At 50.6% G+C, this 21,878-nt stretch overlaps 12 non-coding genes across 12 annotated transcripts; all 12 read left to right on the top strand.

Moving 5' to 3' along the window:
* The first annotated feature begins 148 nt into the window (after positions 1–148).
* Positions 149–232, top strand: Trnal-uaa (transfer RNA leucine (anticodon UAA)). Its single transcript has one exon. It is a non-coding gene; the product is annotated as a tRNA-Leu (tRNA).
* Positions 233–1,997: 1,765 nt separating this feature from the next.
* Trnal-uaa (transfer RNA leucine (anticodon UAA)) lies at positions 1,998–2,081 on the top strand. The gene has a single exon. It is a non-coding gene; the product is annotated as a tRNA-Leu (tRNA).
* Positions 2,082–3,837: 1,756 nt separating this feature from the next.
* On the top strand, positions 3,838–3,921 carry Trnal-uaa (transfer RNA leucine (anticodon UAA)). Its single transcript has one exon. It is a non-coding gene; the product is annotated as a tRNA-Leu (tRNA).
* Positions 3,922–5,674: 1,753 nt separating this feature from the next.
* Trnal-uaa (transfer RNA leucine (anticodon UAA)) lies at positions 5,675–5,758 on the top strand. The gene has a single exon. It is a non-coding gene; the product is annotated as a tRNA-Leu (tRNA).
* Positions 5,759–7,514: 1,756 nt separating this feature from the next.
* On the top strand, positions 7,515–7,598 carry Trnal-uaa (transfer RNA leucine (anticodon UAA)). The gene has a single exon. It is a non-coding gene; the product is annotated as a tRNA-Leu (tRNA).
* A 1,756-nt stretch (positions 7,599–9,354) lies between these two features.
* Trnal-uaa (transfer RNA leucine (anticodon UAA)) lies at positions 9,355–9,438 on the top strand. The gene has a single exon. It is a non-coding gene; the product is annotated as a tRNA-Leu (tRNA).
* A 1,756-nt stretch (positions 9,439–11,194) lies between these two features.
* On the top strand, positions 11,195–11,278 carry Trnal-uaa (transfer RNA leucine (anticodon UAA)). Its single transcript has one exon. It is a non-coding gene; the product is annotated as a tRNA-Leu (tRNA).
* A 1,756-nt stretch (positions 11,279–13,034) lies between these two features.
* Trnal-uaa (transfer RNA leucine (anticodon UAA)) lies at positions 13,035–13,118 on the top strand. The gene has a single exon. It is a non-coding gene; the product is annotated as a tRNA-Leu (tRNA).
* A 1,755-nt stretch (positions 13,119–14,873) lies between these two features.
* Positions 14,874–14,957, top strand: Trnal-uaa (transfer RNA leucine (anticodon UAA)). The gene has a single exon. It is a non-coding gene; the product is annotated as a tRNA-Leu (tRNA).
* A 1,756-nt stretch (positions 14,958–16,713) lies between these two features.
* On the top strand, positions 16,714–16,797 carry Trnal-uaa (transfer RNA leucine (anticodon UAA)). The gene has a single exon. It is a non-coding gene; the product is annotated as a tRNA-Leu (tRNA).
* Positions 16,798–18,549: 1,752 nt separating this feature from the next.
* Positions 18,550–18,633, top strand: Trnal-uaa (transfer RNA leucine (anticodon UAA)). Its single transcript has one exon. It is a non-coding gene; the product is annotated as a tRNA-Leu (tRNA).
* A 1,766-nt stretch (positions 18,634–20,399) lies between these two features.
* Positions 20,400–20,483, top strand: Trnal-uaa (transfer RNA leucine (anticodon UAA)). Its single transcript has one exon. It is a non-coding gene; the product is annotated as a tRNA-Leu (tRNA).
* The last annotated feature ends 1,395 nt before the right edge of the window (positions 20,484–21,878 follow it).

Genomic DNA, 21,878 nt, shown 5'->3' with positions numbered 1-21,878 from the left:
GATGCGTTTCCTACGCCACATCTGACATTGCGCCTTAAATATTGTAAGACTGACATAATTCCGTCCTACCGAAAAAAGAAACAGATTTCGCAGTCAGGTTCTTGAGATAATGCTAGAGACGGAAGTCACTGGGGCTGTTGTCTCACACGTCAGATTGGCCGAGCGGTCTAAGGCGCCAGATTTAAGCTCTGGTTCCCGAAAGGGAGCGTGGGTTCGAACCCCACATCTGACAATGCATTTTAATCATTCAGAAACTAACCTACTCCATTCATGTTGTAGAACAAGTAAATTACGCAGAAACACGCCATGGAGGTTTTGCTAGGGAAGACAGTGACAGCAGTGCTGGCGTCTCACGTCCCATAGGCTGAGCAGTCGAAAAGAAATAGCGGAACATACTTTTCCTGTGTCGAGTTTTACCTCTTCTCACGGACGTTTCCGTGGTCGTTGTGTTGTGGCTCTGGGCTCGAAGCGACAGGCGAAAATGAGTCAACAGTGACACGTAAGTGTTTCAATGAATGGCAGGGCCTTAATAAAGATAGATGAAACGGCGGTTGGGGTAGTGGAGTCCTGAAGCGGCCGTATTGCGCGGGCAATAAGCTCACCAAGTTAGAGTGTTATTATGCTAATAACGAGGGGGCTGTGGGTTCGATCCCACCAAGGGCTATTCCATTTTGTTTCCCTAAAAGGCAAATCCCAAGTGATCTGTACAAGGACTAAGGCGTCCGCCCGTCTGGCGACGTTCTCGCCAACTTGTATGCCACGCCAAAGACACGGGTCCATGCCCGATCACCGAAATTCGACAGCGTTGGGCGTGGTTAGTACTCAGGTGGGTGACCACCTAGGAAGTCCGCGAGCTATTGGTTTCTTCAGTTTTGCCTTTTTCCTTTGTTTTTGAGTCTGCTGCGCGGAAATCCTGCGGTCCAGCCGCTGACACCTCTCTTGCTTCTCGGTACGCACAGGGGCGAACCTGCGGCCACTGTCAAATGAAAGAGTCCGTTGTGTGTTTGTCGATTTGGCGACTCCCAGTCGTTTCTAGCGCCAGTCCTCTACATATACGGCCATTTGCAAGCGTCAGCTTTCGCGTCAGCCGAGCAAAGTCGAGACAAGTCGACACATGAGGACACACGATGCTGTGAATCGTAATCCGCACTAGCCTTCGCGGAGCGAGACGAGGGGTGGAGGAAAACCATTCGTACCACAACTGTTCGGAAATTCGAAGATCAAGTAGCGTTGAACACACTCTCCTGAGTAAAGGAGACAACTTCTGTGTGGTGTCCGGGTTTCGAACCCGGATCAGCTACTTGGGAAGCAACCACGCTGACCGACACACCACCACTGCCTTCCGTTACAAGCTGTTTGCGCCGTGATGTGTCGCCTTCCCTCCTGGCGCCAGAGGACGAAGGCTATCTCGCTGTAGGCGCTCAACGCCGAGTGGAAGGCGAGCACATCTGAACCCGTTTTCCTGGTACTGCTAGGGCGATATACTGTGACTAGGCGCAGAACTGACTTCCACTGAAGAAATCTGCCCTTTAATGCACATCAGGGCCAACACGAAATTTCTAATATGCAGTACTCACTGACGATCCAAAGACGTTTCAGTACGTATGCGTCGGTACCGCCGGGGCAGTGCCTAAGTATTGTAAAGTGAAGGTCGACAGTTCCATCCTCACACGAAGTATTTCATTGGCTTCCCACGAGTACGTAATGCACAGCGTGGCTGTTGCTAGGAAACGGCCTTAGATGCCGTTTGCTAATATCTGCTTTCTTTTGCGTCAATGTGGAAATTATCCTATTACTAAATACAGTTGTGCTAGTTACAGTTCAAACTGGATACGACGGAAGAGCGCGGGATGCGTTTCCTACGCCACATCTGACATTGCGCCTTAAATATTGTAAGACTGACATAATTCCGTCCTACCGAAAAAAGAAACAGATTTCGCAGTCAGGTTCTTGAGATAATGCTAGAGACGGAAGTCACTGGGGCTGTTGTCTCACACGTCAGATTGGCCGAGCGGTCTAAGGCGCCAGATTTAAGCTCTGGTTCCCGAAAGGGAGCGTGGGTTCGAACCCCACATCTGACAATGCATTTTAATCATTCAGAAACTAACCTACTCCATTCATGTTGTAGAACAAGTAAATTACGCAGAAACACGCCATGGAGGTTTTGCTAGGGAAGACAGTGACAGCAGTGCTGGCGTCTCACGTCCCATAGGCTGAGCAGTCGAAAAGAAATAGCGGAACATACTTTTCCTGTGTCGAGTTTTACCTCTTCTCACGGACGTTTCCGTGGTCGTTGTGTTGTGGCTCTGGGCTCGAAGCGACAGGCGAAAATGAGTCAACAGTGACACGTAAGTGTTTCAATGAATGGCAGGGCCTTAATAAAGATAGATGAAACGGCGGTTGGGGTAGTGGAGTCCTGAAGCGGCCGTATTGCGCGGGCAATAAGCTCACCAAGTTAGAGTGTTATTATGCTAATAACGAGGGGTCTGTGGGTTCGATCCCACCAAGGGCTATTCCATTTTGTTTCCCTAAAAGGCAAATCCCAAGTGATCTGTACAAGGACTAAGGCGTCCGCCCGTCTGGCGACGTTCTCGCCAACTTGTATGCCACGCCAAAGACACGGGTCCATGCCCGATCACCGAAATTCGACAGCGTTGGGCGTGGTTAGTACTCAGGTGGGTGACCACCTAGGAAGTCCGCGAGCTATTGGTTTCTTCAGTTTTGCCTTTTTCCTTTGTTTTTGAGTCTGCTGCGCGGAAATCCTGCGGTCCAGCACGCTGACACCTCTCTTGCTTCTCGGTACGCACAGGGGCGAACCTGCGGCCACTGTCAAATGAAAGAGTCCGTTGTGTGTTTGTCGATTTGGCGTCTCCCAGTCGTTTCTAGCGCCAGTCCTCTACATATACGGCCATTTGCAAGCGTCAGCTTTCGCGTCAGCCGAGCAAAGTCGAGACAAGTCGACACACGATGCTGTGAATCGTAATCCGCACTAGCCTTCGCGGAGCGAGACGAGGGGTGGAGGAAAACCATTCGTACCACAACTGTTCGGAAATTCGATGATCAAGTAGCGTTGAACACACTCTCCTGAGTAAAGGAGACAACTTCTGTGTGGTGTCCGGGTTTCGAACCCGGATCAGCTACTTGGGAAGCAACTACGCTGACCGACACACCACCACTGCCTTCCGCTACAAGCTGTTTGCGCCGTGATGTGTCGCCTTCCCTCCTGGCGCCAGAGGACGAAGGCTATCTCGCTGTAGGCGCTCAACGCCGAGTGGAAGGCGAGCACATCTGAACCCGTTTTCCTGGTACTGCTAGGGCGATATACTGTGACTAGGCGCAGAACTGACTTCCACTGAAGAAATCTGCCCTTTAATGCACATCAGGGCCAACACGAAATTTCTAATATGCAGTACTCACTGACGATCCAAAGACGTTTCAGTACGTATGCGTCGGTACCGCCGGGGCAGTGCCTAAGTATTGTAAAGTGAAGGTCGACAGTTCCATCCTCACACGAAGTATTTCATTGGCTTCCCACGAGTACGTAATGCACAGCGTGGCTGTTGCTAGGAAACGGCCTTAGATGCCGTTTGCTAATATCTGCTTTCTTTTGCGTCAATGTGGAAATTATCCTATTACTAAATACAGTTGTGCTAGTTACAGTTCAAACTGGATACGACGGAAGAGCGCGGGATGCGTTTCCTACGCCACATCTGACATTGCGCCTTAAATATTGTAAGACTGACATAATTCCGTCCTACCGAAAAAAGAAACAGATTTCGCAGTCAGGTTCTTGAGGTAATGCTAGAGACGGAAGTCACTGGGGCTGTTGTCTCACACGTCAGATTGGCCGAGCGGTCTAAGGCGCCAGATTTAAGCTCTGGTTCCCGAAAGGGAGCGTGGGTTCGAACCCCACATCTGACAATGCATTTTAATCATTCAGAAACTAACCTACTCCATTCATGTTGTAGAACAAGTAAATTACGCAGAAACACGCCATGGAGGTTTTGCTAGGGAAGACAGTGACAGCAGTGCTGGCGTCTCACGTCCCATAGGCTGAGCAGTCGAAAAGAAATAGCGGAACATACTTTTCCTGTGTCGAGTTTTACCTCTTCTCACGGACGTTTCCGTGGTCGTTGTGTTGTGGCTCTGGGCTCGAAGCGACAGGCGAAAATGAGTCAACAGTGACACGTAAGTGTTTCAATGAATGGCAGGGCCTTAATAAAGATAGATGGAACGGCGGTTGGGGTAGTGGAGTCCTGAAGCGGCCGTATTGCGCGGGCAATAAGCTCACCAAGTTAGAGTGTTATTATGCTAATAACGAGGGGGCTGTGGGTTCGATCCCACCAAGGGCTATTCCATTTTGTTTCCCTAAAAGGCAAATCCCAAGTGATCTGTACAAGGACTAAGGCGTCCGCCCGTCTGGCGACGTTCTCGCCAACTTGTATGCCACGCCAAAGACACGGGTCCATGCCCGATCACCGAAATTCGACAGCGTTGGGCGTGGTTAGTACTCAGGTGGGTGACCACCTAGGAAGTCCGCGAGCTATTGGTTTCTTCAGTTTTGCCTTTTTCCTTTGTTTTTGAGTCTGCTGCGCGGAAATCCTGCGGTCCAGCACGCTGACACCTCTCTTGCTTCTCGGTACGCACAGGGGCGAACCTGCGGCCACTGTCAAATGAAAGAGTCCGTTGTGTGTTTGTCGATTTGGCGACTCCCAGTCGTTTCTAGCGCCAGTCCTCTACATATACGGCCATTTGCAAGCGTCAGCTTTCGCGTCAGCCGAGCAAAGTCGAGACAAGTCGACACACGATGCTGTGAATCGTAATCCGCACTAGCCTTCGCGGAGCGAGACGAGGGGTGGAGGAAAACCATTCGTACAACTGTTCGGAAATTCGATGATCAAGTAGCGTTGAACACACTCTCCTGAGTAAAGGAGACAACTTCTGTGTGGTGTCCGGGTTTCGAACCCGGATCAGCTACTTGGGAAGCAACTACGCTGACCGACACACCACCACTGCCTTCCGCTACAAGCTGTTTGCGCCGTGATGTGTCGCCTTCCCTCCTGGCGCCAGAGGACGAAGGCTATCTCGCTGTAGGCGCTCAACGCCGAGTGGAAGGCGAGCACATCTGAACCCGTTTTCCTGGTACTGCTAGGGCGATATACTGTGACTAGGCGCAGAACTGACTTCCACTGAAGAAATCTGCCCTTTAATGCACATCAGGGCCAACACGAAATTTCTAATATGCAGTACTCACTGACGATCCAAAGACGTTTCAGTACGTATGCGTCGGTACCGCCGGGGCAGTGCCTAAGTATTGTAAAGTGAAGGTCGACAGTTCCATCCTCACACGAAGTATTTCATTGGCTTCCCACGAGTACGTAATGCACAGCGTGGCTGTTGCTAGGAAACGGCCTTAGATGCCGTTTGCTAATATCTGCTTTCTTTTGCGTCAATGTGGAAATTATCCTATTACTAAATACAGTTGTGCTAGTTACAGTTCAAACTGGATACGACGGAAGAGCGCGGGATGCGTTTCCTACGCCACATCTGACATTGCGCCTTAAATATTGTAAGACTGACATAATTCCGTCCTACCGAAAAAAGAAACAGATTTCGCAGTCAGGTTCTTGAGGTAATGCTAGAGACGGAAGTCACTGGGGCTGTTGTCTCACACGTCAGATTGGCCGAGCGGTCTAAGGCGCCAGATTTAAGCTCTGGTTCCCGAAAGGGAGCGTGGGTTCGAACCCCACATCTGACAATGCATTTTAATCATTCAGAAACTAACCTACTCCATTCATGTTGTAGAACAAGTAAATTACGCAGAAACACGCCATGGAGGTTTTGCTAGGGAAGACAGTGACAGCAGTGCTGGCGTCTCACGTCCCATAGGCTGAGCAGTCGAAAAGAAATAGCGGAACATACTTTTCCTGTGTCGAGTTTTACCTCTTCTCACGGACGTTTCCGTGGTCGTTGTGTTGTGGCTCTGGGCTCGAAGCGACAGGCGAAAATGAGTCAACAGTGACACGTAAGTGTTTCAATGAATGGCAGGGCCTTAATAAAGATAGATGGAACGGCGGTTGGGGTAGTGGAGTCCTGAAGCGGCCGTATTGCGCGGGCAATAAGCTCACCAAGTTAGAGTGTTATTATGCTAATAACGAGGGGGCTGTGGGTTCGATCCCACCAAGGGCTATTCCATTTTGTTTCCCTAAAAGGCAAATCCCAAGTGATCTGTACAAGGACTAAGGCGTCCGCCCGTCTGGCGACGTTCTCGCCAACTTGTATGCCACGCCAAAGACACGGGTCCATGCCCGATCACCGAAATTCGACAGCGTTGGGCGTGGTTAGTACTCAGGTGGGTGACCACCTAGGAAGTCCGCGAGCTATTGGTTTCTTCAGTTTTGCCTTTTTCCTTTGTTTTTGAGTCTGCTGCGCGGAAATCCTGCGGTCCAGCACGCTGACACCTCTCTTGCTTCTCGGTACGCACAGGGGCGAACCTGCGGCCACTGTCAAATGAAAGAGTCCGTTGTGTGTTTGTCGATTTGGCGTCTCCCAGTCGTTTCTAGCGCCAGTCCTCTACATATACGGCCATTTGCAAGCGTCAGCTTTCGCGTCAGCCGAGCAAAGTCGAGACAAGTCGACACACGATGCTGTGAATCGTAATCCGCACTAGCCTTCGCGGAGCGAGACGAGGGGTGGAGGAAAACCATTCGTACCACAACTGTTCGGAAATTCGATGATCAAGTAGCGTTGAACACACTCTCCTGAGTAAAGGAGACAACTTCTGTGTGGTGTCCGGGTTTCGAACCCGGATCAGCTACTTGGGAAGCAACTACGCTGACCGACACACCACCACTGCCTTCCGCTACAAGCTGTTTGCGCCGTGATGTGTCGCCTTCCCTCCTGGCGCCAGAGGACGAAGGCTATCTCGCTGTAGGCGCTCAACGCCGAGTGGAAGGCGAGCACATCTGAACCCGTTTTCCTGGTACTGCTAGGGCGATATACTGTGACTAGGCGCAGAACTGACTTCCACTGAAGAAATCTGCCCTTTAATGCACATCAGGGCCAACACGAAATTTCTAATATGCAGTACTCACTGACGATCCAAAGACGTTTCAGTACGTATGCGTCGGTACCGCCGGGGCAGTGCCTAAGTATTGTAAAGTGAAGGTCGACAGTTCCATCCTCACACGAAGTATTTCATTGGCTTCCCACGAGTACGTAATGCACAGCGTGGCTGTTGCTAGGAAACGGCCTTAGATGCCGTTTGCTAATATCTGCTTTCTTTTGCGTCAATGTGGAAATTATCCTATTACTAAATACAGTTGTGCTAGTTACAGTTCAAACTGGATACGACGGAAGAGCGCGGGATGCGTTTCCTACGCCACATCTGACATTGCGCCTTAAATATTGTAAGACTGACATAATTCCGTCCTACCGAAAAAAGAAACAGATTTCGCAGTCAGGTTCTTGAGGTAATGCTAGAGACGGAAGTCACTGGGGCTGTTGTCTCACACGTCAGATTGGCCGAGCGGTCTAAGGCGCCAGATTTAAGCTCTGGTTCCCGAAAGGGAGCGTGGGTTCGAACCCCACATCTGACAATGCATTTTAATCATTCAGAAACTAACCTACTCCATTCATGTTGTAGAACAAGTAAATTACGCAGAAACACGCCATGGAGGTTTTGCTAGGGAAGACAGTGACAGCAGTGCTGGCGTCTCACGTCCCATAGGCTGAGCAGTCGAAAAGAAATAGCGGAACATACTTTTCCTGTGTCGAGTTTTACCTCTTCTCACGGACGTTTCCGTGGTCGTTGTGTTGTGGCTCTGGGCTCGAAGCGACAGGCGAAAATGAGTCAACAGTGACACGTAAGTGTTTCAATGAATGGCAGGGCCTTAATAAAGATAGATGGAACGGCGGTTGGGGTAGTGGAGTCCTGAAGCGGCCGTATTGCGCGGGCAATAAGCTCACCAAGTTAGAGTGTTATTATGCTAATAACGAGGGGGCTGTGGGTTCGATCCCACCAAGGGCTATTCCATTTTGTTTCCCTAAAAGGCAAATCCCAAGTGATCTGTACAAGGACTAAGGCGTCCGCCCGTCTGGCGACGTTCTCGCCAACTTGTATGCCACGCCAAAGACACGGGTCCATGCCCGATCACCGAAATTCGACAGCGTTGGGCGTGGTTAGTACTCAGGTGGGTGACCACCTAGGAAGTCCGCGAGCTATTGGTTTCTTCAGTTTTGCCTTTTTCCTTTGTTTTTGAGTCTGCTGCGCGGAAATCCTGCGGTCCAGCACGCTGACACCTCTCTTGCTTCTCGGTACGCACAGGGGCGAACCTGCGGCCACTGTCAAATGAAAGAGTCCGTTGTGTGTTTGTCGATTTGGCGTCTCCCAGTCGTTTCTAGCGCCAGTCCTCTACATATACGGCCATTTGCAAGCGTCAGCTTTCGCGTCAGCCGAGCAAAGTCGAGACAAGTCGACACACGATGCTGTGAATCGTAATCCGCACTAGCCTTCGCGGAGCGAGACGAGGGGTGGAGGAAAACCATTCGTACCACAACTGTTCGGAAATTCGATGATCAAGTAGCGTTGAACACACTCTCCTGAGTAAAGGAGACAACTTCTGTGTGGTGTCCGGGTTTCGAACCCGGATCAGCTACTTGGGAAGCAACTACGCTGACCGACACACCACCACTGCCTTCCGCTACAAGCTGTTTGCGCCGTGATGTGTCGCCTTCCCTCCTGGCGCCAGAGGACGAAGGCTATCTCGCTGTAGGCGCTCAACGCCGAGTGGAAGGCGAGCACATCTGAACCCGTTTTCCTGGTACTGCTAGGGCGATATACTGTGACTAGGCGCAGAACTGACTTCCACTGAAGAAATCTGCCCTTTAATGCACATCAGGGCCAACACGAAATTTCTAATATGCAGTACTCACTGACGATCCAAAGACGTTTCAGTACGTATGCGTCGGTACCGCCGGGGCAGTGCCTAAGTATTGTAAAGTGAAGGTCGACAGTTCCATCCTCACACGAAGTATTTCATTGGCTTCCCACGAGTACGTAATGCACAGCGTGGCTGTTGCTAGGAAACGGCCTTAGATGCCGTTTGCTAATATCTGCTTTCTTTTGCGTCAATGTGGAAATTATCCTATTACTAAATACAGTTGTGCTAGTTACAGTTCAAACTGGATACGACGGAAGAGCGCGGGATGCGTTTCCTACGCCACATCTGACATTGCGCCTTAAATATTGTAAGACTGACATAATTCCGTCCTACCGAAAAAAGAAACAGATTTCGCAGTCAGGTTCTTGAGGTAATGCTAGAGACGGAAGTCACTGGGGCTGTTGTCTCACACGTCAGATTGGCCGAGCGGTCTAAGGCGCCAGATTTAAGCTCTGGTTCCCGAAAGGGAGCGTGGGTTCGAACCCCACATCTGACAATGCATTTTAATCATTCAGAAACTAACCTACTCCATTCATGTTGTAGAACAAGTAAATTACGCAGAAACACGCCATGGAGGTTTTGCTAGGGAAGACAGTGACAGCAGTGCTGGCGTCTCACGTCCCATAGGCTGAGCAGTCGAAAAGAAATAGCGGAACATACTTTTCCTGTGTCGAGTTTTACCTCTTCTCACGGACGTTTCCGTGGTCGTTGTGTTGTGGCTCTGGGCTCGAAGCGACAGGCGAAAATGAGTCAACAGTGACACGTAAGTGTTTCAATGAATGGCAGGGCCTTAATAAAGATAGATGAAACGGCGGTTGGGGTAGTGGAGTCCTGAAGCGGCCGTATTGCGCGGGCAATAAGCTCACCAAGTTAGAGTGTTATTATGCTAATAACGAGGGGGCTGTGGGTTCGATCCCACCAAGGGCTATTCCATTTTGTTTCCCTAAAAGGCAAATCCCAAGTGATCTGTACAAGGACTAAGGCGTCCGCCCGTCTGGCGACGTTCTCGCCAACTTGTATGCCACGCCAAAGACACGGGTCCATGCCCGATCACCGAAATTCGACAGCGTTGGGCGTGGTTAGTACTCAGGTGGGTGACCACCTAGGAAGTCCGCGAGCTATTGGTTTCTTCAGTTTTGCCTTTTTCCTTAGTTTTTGAGTCTGCTGCGCGGAAATCCTGCGGTCCAGCACGCTGACACCTCTCTTGCTTCTCGGTACGCACAGGGGCGAACCTGCGGCCACTGTCAAATGAAAGAGTCCGTTGTGTGTTTGTCGATTTGGCGTCTCCCAGTCGTTTCTAGCGCCAGTCCTCTACATATACGGCCATTTGCAAGCGTCAGCTTTCGCGTCAGCCGAGCAAAGTCGAGACAAGTCGACACACGATGCTGTGAATCGTAATCCGCACTAGCCTTCGCGGAGCGAGACGAGGGGTGGAGGAAAACCATTCGTACCACAACTGTTCGGAAATTCGAAGATCAAGTAGCGTTGAACACACTCTCCTGAGTAAAGGAGACAACTTCTGTGTGGTGTCCGGGTTTCGAACCCGGATCAGCTACTTGGGAAGCAACCACGCTGACCGACACACCACCACTGCCTTCCGCTACAAGCTGTTTGCGCCGTGATGTGTCGCCTTCCCTCCTGGCGCCAGAGGACGAAGGCTATCTCGCTGTAGGCGCTCAACGCCGAGTGGAAGGCGAGCACATCTGAACCCGTTTTCCTGGTGCTGCTAGGGCGATATACTGTGACTAGGCGCAGAACTGACTTCCACTGAAGAAATCTGCCCTTTAATGCACATCAGGGCCAACACGAAATTTCTAATATGCAGTACTCACTGACGATCCAAAGACGTTTCAGTACGTATGCGTCGGTACCGCCGGGGCAGTGCCTAAGTATTGTAAAGTGAAGGTCGACAGTTCCATCCTCACACGAAGTATTTCATTGGCTTCCCACGAGTACGTAATGCACAGCGTGGCTGTTGCTAGGAAACGGCCTTAGATGCCGTTTGCTAATATCTGCTTTCTTTTGCGTCAATGTGGAAATTATCCTATTACTAAATACAGTTGTGCTAGTTACAGTTCAAACTGGATACGACGGAAGAGCGCGGGATGCGTTTCCTACGCCACATCTGACATTGCGCCTTAAATATTGTAAGACTGACATAATTCCGTCCTACCGAAAAAAGAAACAGATTTCGCAGTCAGGTTCTTGAGATAATGCTAGAGACGGAAGTCACTGGGGCTGTTGTCTCACACGTCAGATTGGCCGAGCGGTCTAAGGCGCCAGATTTAAGCTCTGGTTCCCGAAAGAGAGCGTGGGATCGAACCCCACATCAGACAATGCATTTTAATCATTCAGAAACTAACCTACTCCATTCATGTTGTAGAACAAGTAAATTACGCAGAAACACGCCATGGAGGTTTTGCTAGGGAAGACAGTGACAGCAGTGCTGGCGTCTCACGTCCCATAGGCTGAGCAGTCGAAAAGAAATAGCGGAACATACTTTTCCTGTGTCGAGTTTTACCTCTTCTCACGGACGTTTCCGTGGTCGTTGTGTTGTGGCTCTGGGCTCGAAGCGACAGGCGAAAATGAGTCAACAGTGACACGTAAGTGTTTCAATGAATGGCAGGGCCTTAATAAAGATAGATGAAACGGCGGTTGGGGTAGTGGAGTCCTGAAGCGGCCGTATTGCGCGGGCAATAAGCTCACCAAGTTAGAGTGTTATTATGCTAATAACGAGGGGGCTGTGGGTTCGATCCCACCAAGGGCTATTCCATTTTGTTTCCCTAAAAGGCAAATCCCAAGTGATCTGTACAAGGACTAAGGCGTCTGCCCGTCTGGCGACGTTCTCGCCAACTTGTATGCCACGCCAAAGACACGGGTCCATGCCCGATCACCGAAATTCGACAGCGTTGGGCGTGGTTAGTACTCAGGTGGGTGACCACCTAGGAAGTCCGCGAGCTATTGGTTTCTTCAGTTTTGCCTTTTTCCTTAGTTTTTGAGTCTGCTGCGCGGAAATCCTGCGGTCCAGCACGCTGACACCTCTCTTGCTTCTCGGTACGCACAGGGGCGAACCTGCGGCCACTGTCAAATGAAAGAGTCCGTTGTGTGTTTGTCGATTTGGCGTCTCCCAGTCGTTTCTAGCGCCAGTCCTCTACATATACGGCCATTTGCAAGCGTCAGCTTTCGCGTCAGGCGAGCAAAGTCGAGACAAGTCGACACACGATGCTGTGAATCGTAATCCGCACTAGCCTTCGCGGAGCGAGACGAGGGGTGGAGGAAAACCATTCATACCACAACTGTTCGGAAATTCGAAGATCAAGTAGCGTTGAACACACTCTCCTGAGTAAAGGAGACAACTTCCGTGTGGTGTCCGGGTTTCGAACCCGGATCAGCTACTTGGGAAGCAACCACGCTGACCGACACACCACCACTGCCTTCCGCTACAAGCTGTTTGCGCCGTGATGTGTCGCCTTCCCTCCTGGCGCCAGAGGACGAAGGCTATCTCGCTGTAGGCGCTCAACGCCGAGTGGAAGGCGAGCACATCTGAACCCGTTTTCCTGGTGCTGCTAGGGCGATATACTGTGACTAGGCGCAGAACTGACTTCCACTGAAGAAATCTGCCCTTTAATGCACATCAGGGCCAACACGAAATTTCTAATATGCAGTACTCACTGACGATCCAAAGACGTTTCAGTACGTATGCGTCGGTACCGCCGGGGCAGTGCCTAAGTATTGTAAAGTGAAGGTCGACAGTTCCATCCTCACACGAAGTATTTCATTGGCTTCCCACGAGTACGTAATGCACAGCGTGGCTGTTGCTAGGAAACGGCCTTAGATGCCGTTTGCTAATATCTGCTTTCTTTTGCGTCAATGTGGAAATTATCCTATTACTAAATACAGTTGTGCTAGTTACAGTTCAAACTGGATACGACGGAAGAGCGCGGGATGCGTTTCCTACGCCACATCTGACATTGCGCCTTAAATATTGTAAGACTGACATAATTCCGTCCTACCGAAAAAAGAAACAGATTTCGCAGTCAGGTTCTTGAGGTAATGCTAGAGACGGAAGTCACTGGGGCTGTTGTCTCACACGTCAGATTGGCCGAGCGGTCTAAGGCGCCAGATTTAAGCTCTGGTTCCCGAAAGGGAGCGTGGGTTCGAACCCCACATCTGACAATGCATTTTAATCATTCAGAAACTAACCTACTCCATTCATGTTGTAGAACAAGTAAATTACGCAGAAACACGCCATGGAGGTTTTGCTAGGGAAGACAGTGACAGCAGTGCTGGCGTCTCACGTCCCATAGGCTGAGCAGTCGAAAAGAAATAGCGGAACATATTTTCCCTGTGTCGAGTTTTACCTCTTCTCACGGACGTTTGCGTGGTCGTTGTGTTGTGGCTCTGGGCTCGAAGCGACAGGCGAAAATGAGTCAACAGTGACACGTAAGTGTTTCAATGAATGGCAGGGCCTTAATAAAGATAGATGAAACGGCGGTTGGGGTAGTGGAGTCCTGAAGCGGCCGTATTGCGCGGGCAATAAGCTCACCAAGTTAGAGTGTTATTATGCTAATAACGAGGGGGCTGTGGGTTCGATCCCACCAAGGGCTATTCCATTTTGTTTCCCTAAAAGGCAAATCCCAAGTGATCTGTACAAGGACTAAGGCGTCCGCCCGTCTGGCGACGTTCTCGCCAACTTGTATGCCACGCCAAAGACACGGGTCCATGCCCGATCACCGAAATTCGACAGCGTTGGGCGTGGTTAGTACTCAGGTGGGTGACCACCTAGGAAGTCCGCGAGCTATTGGTTTCTTCAGTTTTGCCTTTTTCCTTTGTTTTTGAGTCTGCTGCGCGGAAATCCTGCGGTCCAGCACGCTGACACCTCTCTTGCTTCTCGGTACGCACAGGGGCGAACCTGCGGCCACTGTCAAATGAAAGAGTCCGTTGTGTGTTTGTCGATTTGGCGTCTCCCAGTCGTTTCTAGCGCCAGTCCTCTACATATACGGCCATTTGCAAGCGTCAGCTTTCGCGTCAGCCGAGCAAAGTCGAGACAAGTCGACACACGATGCTGTGAATCGTAATCCGCACTAGCCTTCGCGGAGCGAGACGAGGGGTGGAGGAAAACCATTCGTACCACAACTGTTCGGAAATTCGAAGATCAAGTAGCGTTGAACACACTCTCCTGAGTAAAGGAGACAACTTCTGTGTGGTGTCCGGGTTTCGAACCCGGATCAGCTACTTGGGAAGCAACTACGCTGACCGACACACCACCACTGCCTTCCGCTACAAGCTGTTTGCGCCGTGATGTGTCGCCTTCCCTCCTGGCGCCAGAGGACGAAGGCTATCTCGCTGTAGGCGCTCAACGCCGAGTGGAAGGCGAGCACATCTGAACCCGTTTTCCTGGTACTGCTAGGGCGATATACTGTGACTAGGCGCAGAACTGACTTCCACTGAAGAAATCTGCCCTTTAATGCACATCAGGGCCAACACGAAATTTCTAATATGCAGTACTCACTGACGATCCAAAGACGTTTCAGTACGTATGCGTCGGTACCGCCGGGGCAGTGCCTAAGTATTGTAAAGTGAAGGTCGACAGTTCCATCCTCACACGAAGTATTTCATTGGCTTCCCACGAGTACGTAATGCACAGCGTGGCTGTTGCTAGGAAACGGCCTTAGATGCCGTTTGCTAATATCTGCTTTCTTTTGCGTCAATGTGGAAATTATCCTATTACTAAATACAGTTGTGCTAGTTACAGTTCAAACTGGATACGACGGAAGAGCGCGGGATGCGTTTCCTACGCCACATCTGACATTGCGCCTTAATATTGTAAGACTGACATAATTCCGTCCTACCGAAAAAAGAAACAGATTTCGCAGTCAGGTTCTTGAGGTAATGCTAGAGACGGAAGTCACTGGGGCTGTTGTCTCACACGTCAGATTGGCCGAGCGGTCTAAGGCGCCAGATTTAAGCTCTGGTTCCCGAAAGGGAGCGTGGGTTCGAACCCCACATCTGACAATGCATTTTAATCATTCAGAAACTAACCTACTCCATTCATGTTGTAGAACAAGTAAATTACGCAGAAACACGCCATGGAGGTTTTGCTAGGGAAGACAGTGACAGCAGTGCTGGCGTCTCACGTCCCATAGGCTGAGCAGTCGAAAAGAAATAGCGGAACATACTTTTCCTGTGTCGAGTTTTACCTCTTCTCACGGACGTTTCCGTGGTCGTTGTGTTGTGGCTCTGGGCTCGAAGCGACAGGCGAAAATGAGTCAACAGTGACACGTAAGTGTTTCAATGAATGGCAGGGCCTTAATAAAGATAGATGAAACGGCGGTTGGGGTAGTGGAGTCCTGAAGCGGCCGTATTGCGCGGGCAATAAGCTCACCAAGTTAGAGTGTTATTATGCTAATAACGAGGGGGCTGTGGGTTCGATCCCACCAAGGGCTATTCCATTTTGTTTCCCTAAAAGGCAAATCCCAAGTGATCTGTACAAGGACTAAGGCGTCCGCCCGTCTGGCGACGTTCTCGCCAACTTGTATGCCACGCCAAAGACACGGGTCCATGCCCGATCACCGAAATTCGACAGCGTTGGGCGTGGTTAGTACTCAGGTGGGTGACCACCTAGGAAGTCCGCGAGCTATTGGTTTCTTCAGTTTTGCCTTTTTCCTTAGTTTTTGAGTCTGCTGCGCGGAAATCCTGCGGTCCAGCACGCTGACACCTCTCTTGCTTCTCGGTACGCACAGGGGCGAACCTGCGGCCACTGTCAAATGAAAGAGTCCGTTGTGTGTTTGTCGATTTGGCGTCTCCCAGTCGTTTCTAGCGCCAGTCCTCTACATATACGGCCATTTGCAAGCGTCAGCTTTCGCGTCAGCCGAGCAAAGTCGAGACAAGTCGACACACGATGCTGTGAATCGTAATCCGCACTAGCCTTCGCGGAGCGAGACGAGGGGTGGAGGAAAACCATTCATACCACAACTGTTCGGAAATTCGAAGATCAAGTAGCGTTGAACACACTCTCCTGAGTAAAGGAGACAACTTCCGTGTGGTGTCCGGGTTTCGAACCCGGATCAGCTACTTGGGAAGCAACCACGCTGACCGACACACCACCACTGCCTTCCGCTACAAGCTGTTTGCGCCGTGATGTGTCGCCTTCCCTCCTGGCGCCAGAGGACGAAGGCTATCTCGCTGTAGGCGCTCAACGCCGAGTGGAAGGCGAGCACATCTGAACCCGTTTTCCTGGTGCTGCTAGGGCGATATACTGTGACTAGGCGCAGAACTGACTTCCACTGAAGAAATCTGCCCTTTAATGCACATCAGGGCCAACACGAAATTTCTAATATGCAGTACTCACTGACGATCCAAAGACGTTTCAGTACGTATGCGTCGGTACCGCCGGGGCAGTGCCTAAGTATTGTAAAGTGAAGGTCGACAGTTCCATCCTCACACGAAGTATTTCATTGGCTTCCCACGAGTACGTAATGCACAGCGTGGCTGTTGCTAGGAAACGGCCTTAGATGCCGTTTGCTAATATCTGCTTTCTTTTGCGTCAATGTGGAAATTATCCTATTACTAAATACAGTTGTGCTAGTTACAGTTCAAACTGGATACGACGGAAGAGCGCGGGATGCGTTTCCTACGCCACATCTGACATTGCGCCTTAAATATTGTAAGACTGACATAATTCCGTCCTACCGAAAAAAGAAACAGATTTCGCAGTCAGGTTCTTGAGGTAATGCTAGAGACGGAAGTCACTGGGGCTGTTGTCTCACACGTCAGATTGGCCGAGCGGTCTAAGGCGCCAGATTTAAGCTCTGGTTCCCGAAAGGGAGCGTGGGTTCGAACCCCACATCTGACAATGCATTTTAATCATTCAGAAACTAACCTACTCCATTCATGTTGTAGAACAAGTAAATTACGCAGAAACACGCCATGGAGGTTTTGCTAGGGAAGACAGTGACAGCAGTGCTGGCGTCTCACGTCCCATAGGCTGAGCAGTCGAAAAGAAATAGCGGAACATACTTTTCCTGTGTCGAGTTTTACCTCTTCTCACGGACGTTTCCGTGGTCGTTGTGTTGTGGCTCTGGGCTCGAAGCGACAGGCGAAAATGAGTCAACAGTGACACGTGTTTCAATGAATGGCAGGGCCTTAATAAAGATAGATGAAACGGCGGTTGGGGTAGTGGAGTCCTGAAGCGGCCGTATTGCGCGGGCAATAAGCTCACCAAGTTAGAGTGTTATTATGCTAATAACGAGGGGGCTGTGGGTTCGATCCCACCAAGGGCTATTCCATTTTGTTTCCCTAAAAGGCAAATCCCAAGTGATCTGTACAAGGACTAAGGCGTCCGCCCGTCTGGCGACGTTCTCGCCAACTTGTATGCCACGCCAAAGACACGGGTCCATGCCCGATCACCGAAATTCGACAGCGTTGGGCGTGGTTAGTACTCAGGTGGGTGACCACCTAGGAAGTCCGCGAGCTATTGGTTTCTTCAGTTTTGCCTTTTTCCTTAGTTTTTGAGTCTGCTGCGCGGAAATCCTGCGGTCCAGCACGCTGACACCTCTCTTGCTTCTCGGTACGCACAGGGGCGAACCTGCGGCCACTGTCAAATGAAAGAGTCCGTTGTGTGTTTGTCGATTTGGCGTCTCCCAGTCGTTTCTAGCGCCAGTCCTCTACATATACGGCCATTTGCAAGCGTCAGCTTTCGCGTCAGCCGAGCAAAGTCGAGACAAGTCGACACACGATGCTGTGAATCGTAATCCGCACTAGCCTTCGCGGAGCGAGACGAGGGGTGGAGGAAAACCATTCATACCACAACTGTTCGGAAATTCGAAGATCAAGTAGCGTTGAACACACTCTCCTGAGTAAAGGAGACAACTTCCGTGTGGTGTCCGGGTTTCGAACCCGGATCAGCTACTTGGGAAGCAACCACGCTGACCGACACACCACCACTGCCTTCCGCTACAAGCTGTTTGCGCCGTGATGTGTCGCCTTCCCTCCTGGCGCCAGAGGACGAAGGCTATCTCGCTGTAGGCGCTCAACGCCGAGTGGAAGGCGAGCACATCTGAACCCGTTTTCCTGGTGCTGCTAGGGCGATATACTGTGACTAGGCGCAGAACTGACTTCCACTGAAGAAATCTGCCCTTTAATGCACATCAGGGCCAACACGAAATTTCTAATATGCAGTACTCACTGACGATCCAAAGACGTTTCAGTACGTATGCGTCGGTACCGCCGGGGCAGTGCCTAAGTATTGTAAAGTGAAGGTCGACAGTTCCATCCTCACACGAAGTATTTCATTGGCTTCCCACGAGTACGTAATGCACAGCGTGGCTGTTGCTAGGAAACGGCCTTAGATGCCGTTTGCTAATATCTGCTTTCTTTTGCGTCAATGTGGAAATTATCCTATTACTAAATACAGTTGTGCTAGTTACAGTTCAAACTGGATACGACGGAAGAGCGCGGGATGCGTTTCCTACGCCACATCTGACATTGCGCCTTAAATATTGTAAGACTGACATAATTCCGTCCTACCGAAAAAAGAAACAGATTTCGCAGTCAGGTTCTTGAGGTAATGCTAGAGACGGAAGTCACTGGGGCTGTTGTCTCACACGTCAGATTGGCCGAGCGGTCTAAGGCGCCAGATTTAAGCTCTGGTTCCCGAAAGGGAGCGTGGGTTCGAACCCCACATCTGACAATGCATTTTAATCATTCAGAAACTAACCTACTCCATTCATGTTGTAGAACAAGTAAATTACGCAGAAACACGCCATGGAGGTTTTGCTAGGGAAGACAGTGACAGCAGTGCTGGCGTCTCACGTCCCATAGGCTGAGCAGTCGAAAAGAAATAGCGGAACATACTTTTCCTGTGTCGAGTTTTACCTCTTCTCACGGACGTTTCCGTGGTCGTTGTGTTGTGGCTCTGGGCTCGAAGCGACAGGCGAAAATGAGTCAACAGTGACACGTAAGTGTTTCAATGAATGGCAGGGCCTTAATAAAGATAGATGAAACGGCGGTTGGGGTAGTGGAGTCCTGAAGCGGCCGTATTGCGCGGGCAATAAGCTCACCAAGTTAGAGTGTTATTATGCTAATAACGAGGGGGCTGTGGGTTCGATCCCACCAAGGGCTATTCCATTTTGTTTCCCTAAAAGGCAAATCCCAAGTGATCTGTACAAGGACTAAGGCGTCCGCCCGTCTGGCGACGTTCTCGCCAACTTGTATGCCACGCCAAAGACACGGGTCCATGCCCGATCACCGAAATTCGACAGCGTTGGGCGTGGTTAGTACTCAGGTGGGTGACCACCTAGGAAGTCCGCGAGCTATTGGTTTCTTCAGTTTTGCCTTTTTCCTTTGTTTTTGAGTCTGCTGCGCGGAAATCCTGCGGTCCAGCACGCTGACACCTCTCTTGCTTCTCGGTACGCACAGGGGCGAACCTGCGGCCACTGTCAAATGAAAGAGTCCGTTGTGTGTTTGTCGATTTGGCGACTCCCAGTCGTTTCTAGCGCCAGTCCTCTACATATACGGCCATTTGCAAGCGTCAGCTTTCGCGTCAGCCGAGCAAAGTCGAGACAAGTCGACACATGAGGACACACGATGCTGTGAATCGTAATCCGCACTAGCCTTCGCGGAGCGAGACGAGGGGTGGAGGAAAACCATTCGTACCACAACTGTTCGGAAATTCGAAGATCAAGTAGCGTTGAACACACTCTCCTGAGTAAAGGAGACAACTTCTGTGTGGTGTCCGGGTTTCGAACCCGGATCAGCTACTTGGGAAGCAACCACGCTGACCGACACACCACCACTGCCTTCCGCTACAAGCTGTTTGCGCCGTGATGTGTCGCCTTCCCTCCTGGCGCCAGAGGACGAAGGCTATCTCGCTGTAGGCGCTCAACGCCGAGTGGAAGGCGAGCACATCTGAACCCGTTTTCCTGGTACTGCTAGGGCGATATACTGTGACTAGGCGCAGAACTGACTTCCACTGAAGAAATCTGCCCTTTAATGCACATCAGGGCCAACACGAAATTTCTAATATGCAGTACTCACTGACGATCCAAAGACGTTTCAGTACGTATGCGTCGGTACCGCCGGGGCAGTGCCTAAGTATTGTAAAGTGAAGGTCGACAGTTCCATCCTCACACGAAGTATTTCATTGGCTTCCCACGAGTACGTAATGCACAGCGTGGCTGTTGCTAGGAAACGGCCTTAGATGCCGTTTGCTAATATCTGCTTTCTTTTGCGTCAATGTGGAAATTATCCTATTACTAAATACAGTTGTGCTAGTTACAGTTCAAACTGGATACGACGGAAGAGCGCGGGATGCGTTTCCTACGCCACATCTGACATTGCGCCTTAAATATTGTAAGACTGACATAATTCCGTCCTACCGAAAAAAGAAACAGATTTCGCAGTCAGGTTCTTGAGATAATGCTAGAGACGGAAGTCACTGGGGCTGTTGTCTCACACGTCAGATTGGCCGAGCGGTCTAAGGCGCCAGATTTAAGCTCTGGTTCCCGAAAGGGAGCGTGGGTTCGAACCCCACATCTGACAATGCATTTTAATCATTCAGAAACTAACCTACTCCATTCATGTTGTAGAACAAGTAAATTACGCAGAAACACGCCATGGAGGTTTTGCTAGGGAAGACAGTGACAGCAGTGCTGGCGTCTCACGTCCCATAGGCTGAGCAGTCGAAAAGAAATAGCGGAACATACTTTTCCTGTGTCGAGTTTTACCTCTTCTCACGGACGTTTCCGTGGTCGTTGTGTTGTGGCTCTGGGCTCGAAGCGACAGGCGAAAATGAGTCAACAGTGACACGTAAGTGTTTCAATGAATGGCAGGGCCTTAATAAAGATAGATGAAACGGCGGTTGGGGTAGTGGAGTCCTGAAGCGGCCGTATTGCGCGGGCAATAAGCTCACCAAGTTAGAGTGTTATTATGCTAATAACGAGGGGGCTGTGGGTTCGATCCCACCAAGGGCTATTCCATTTTGTTTCCCTAAAAGGCAAATCCCAAGTGATCTGTACAAGGACTAAGGCGTCCGCCCGTCTGGCGACGTTCTCGCCAACTTGTATGCCACGCCAAAGACACGGGTCCATGCCCGATCACCGAAATTCGACAGCGTTGGGCGTGGTTAGTACTCAGGTGGGTGACCACCTAGGAAGTCCGCGAGCTATTGGTTTCTTCAGTTTTGCCTTTTTCCTTAGTTTTTGAGTCTGCTGCGCGGAAATCCTGCGGTCCAGCACGCTGACACCTCTCTTGCTTCTCGGTACGCACAGGGGCGAACCTGCGGCCACTGTCAAATGAAAGAGTCCGTTGTGTGTTTGTCGATTTGGCGTCTCCCAGTCGTTTCTAGCGCCAGTCCTCTACATATACGGCCATTTGCAAGCGTCAGCTTTCGCGTCAGCCGAGCAAAGTCGAGACAAGTCGACACACGATGCTGTGAATCGTAATCCGCACTAGCCTTCGCGGAGCGAGACGAGGGGTGGAGGAAAACCATTCATACCACAACTGTTCGGAAATTCGAAGATCAAGTAGCGTTGAACACACTCTCCTGAGTAAAGGAGACAACTTCCGTGTGGTGTCCGGGTTTCGAACCCGGATCAGCTACTTGGGAAGCAACCACGCTGACCGACACACCACCACTGCCTTCCGCTACAAGCTGTTTGCGCCGTGATGTGTCGCCTTCCCTCCTGGCGCCAGAGGACGAAGGCTATCTCGCTGTAGGCGCTCAACGCCGAGTGGAAGGCGAGCACATCTGAACCCGTTTTCCTGGTGCTGCTAGGGCGATATACTGTGACTAGGCGCAGAACTGACTTCCACTGAAGAAATCTGCCCTTTAATGCACATCAGGGCCAACACGAAATTTCTAATATGCAGTACTCACTGACGATCCAAAGACGTTTCAGTACGTATGCGTCGGTACCGCCGGGGCAGTGCCTAAGT

This window comes from Schistocerca gregaria, chromosome 7 (genome assembly GCF_023897955.1).
Source record: "Schistocerca gregaria isolate iqSchGreg1 chromosome 7, iqSchGreg1.2, whole genome shotgun sequence".
Lineage (NCBI taxonomy): Eukaryota > Metazoa > Arthropoda > Insecta > Orthoptera > Acrididae > Schistocerca > Schistocerca gregaria.
The sequence above is the reverse complement of the archived record's forward strand: the minus strand, read 5'-3'. Positions and strand labels throughout refer to the sequence as shown.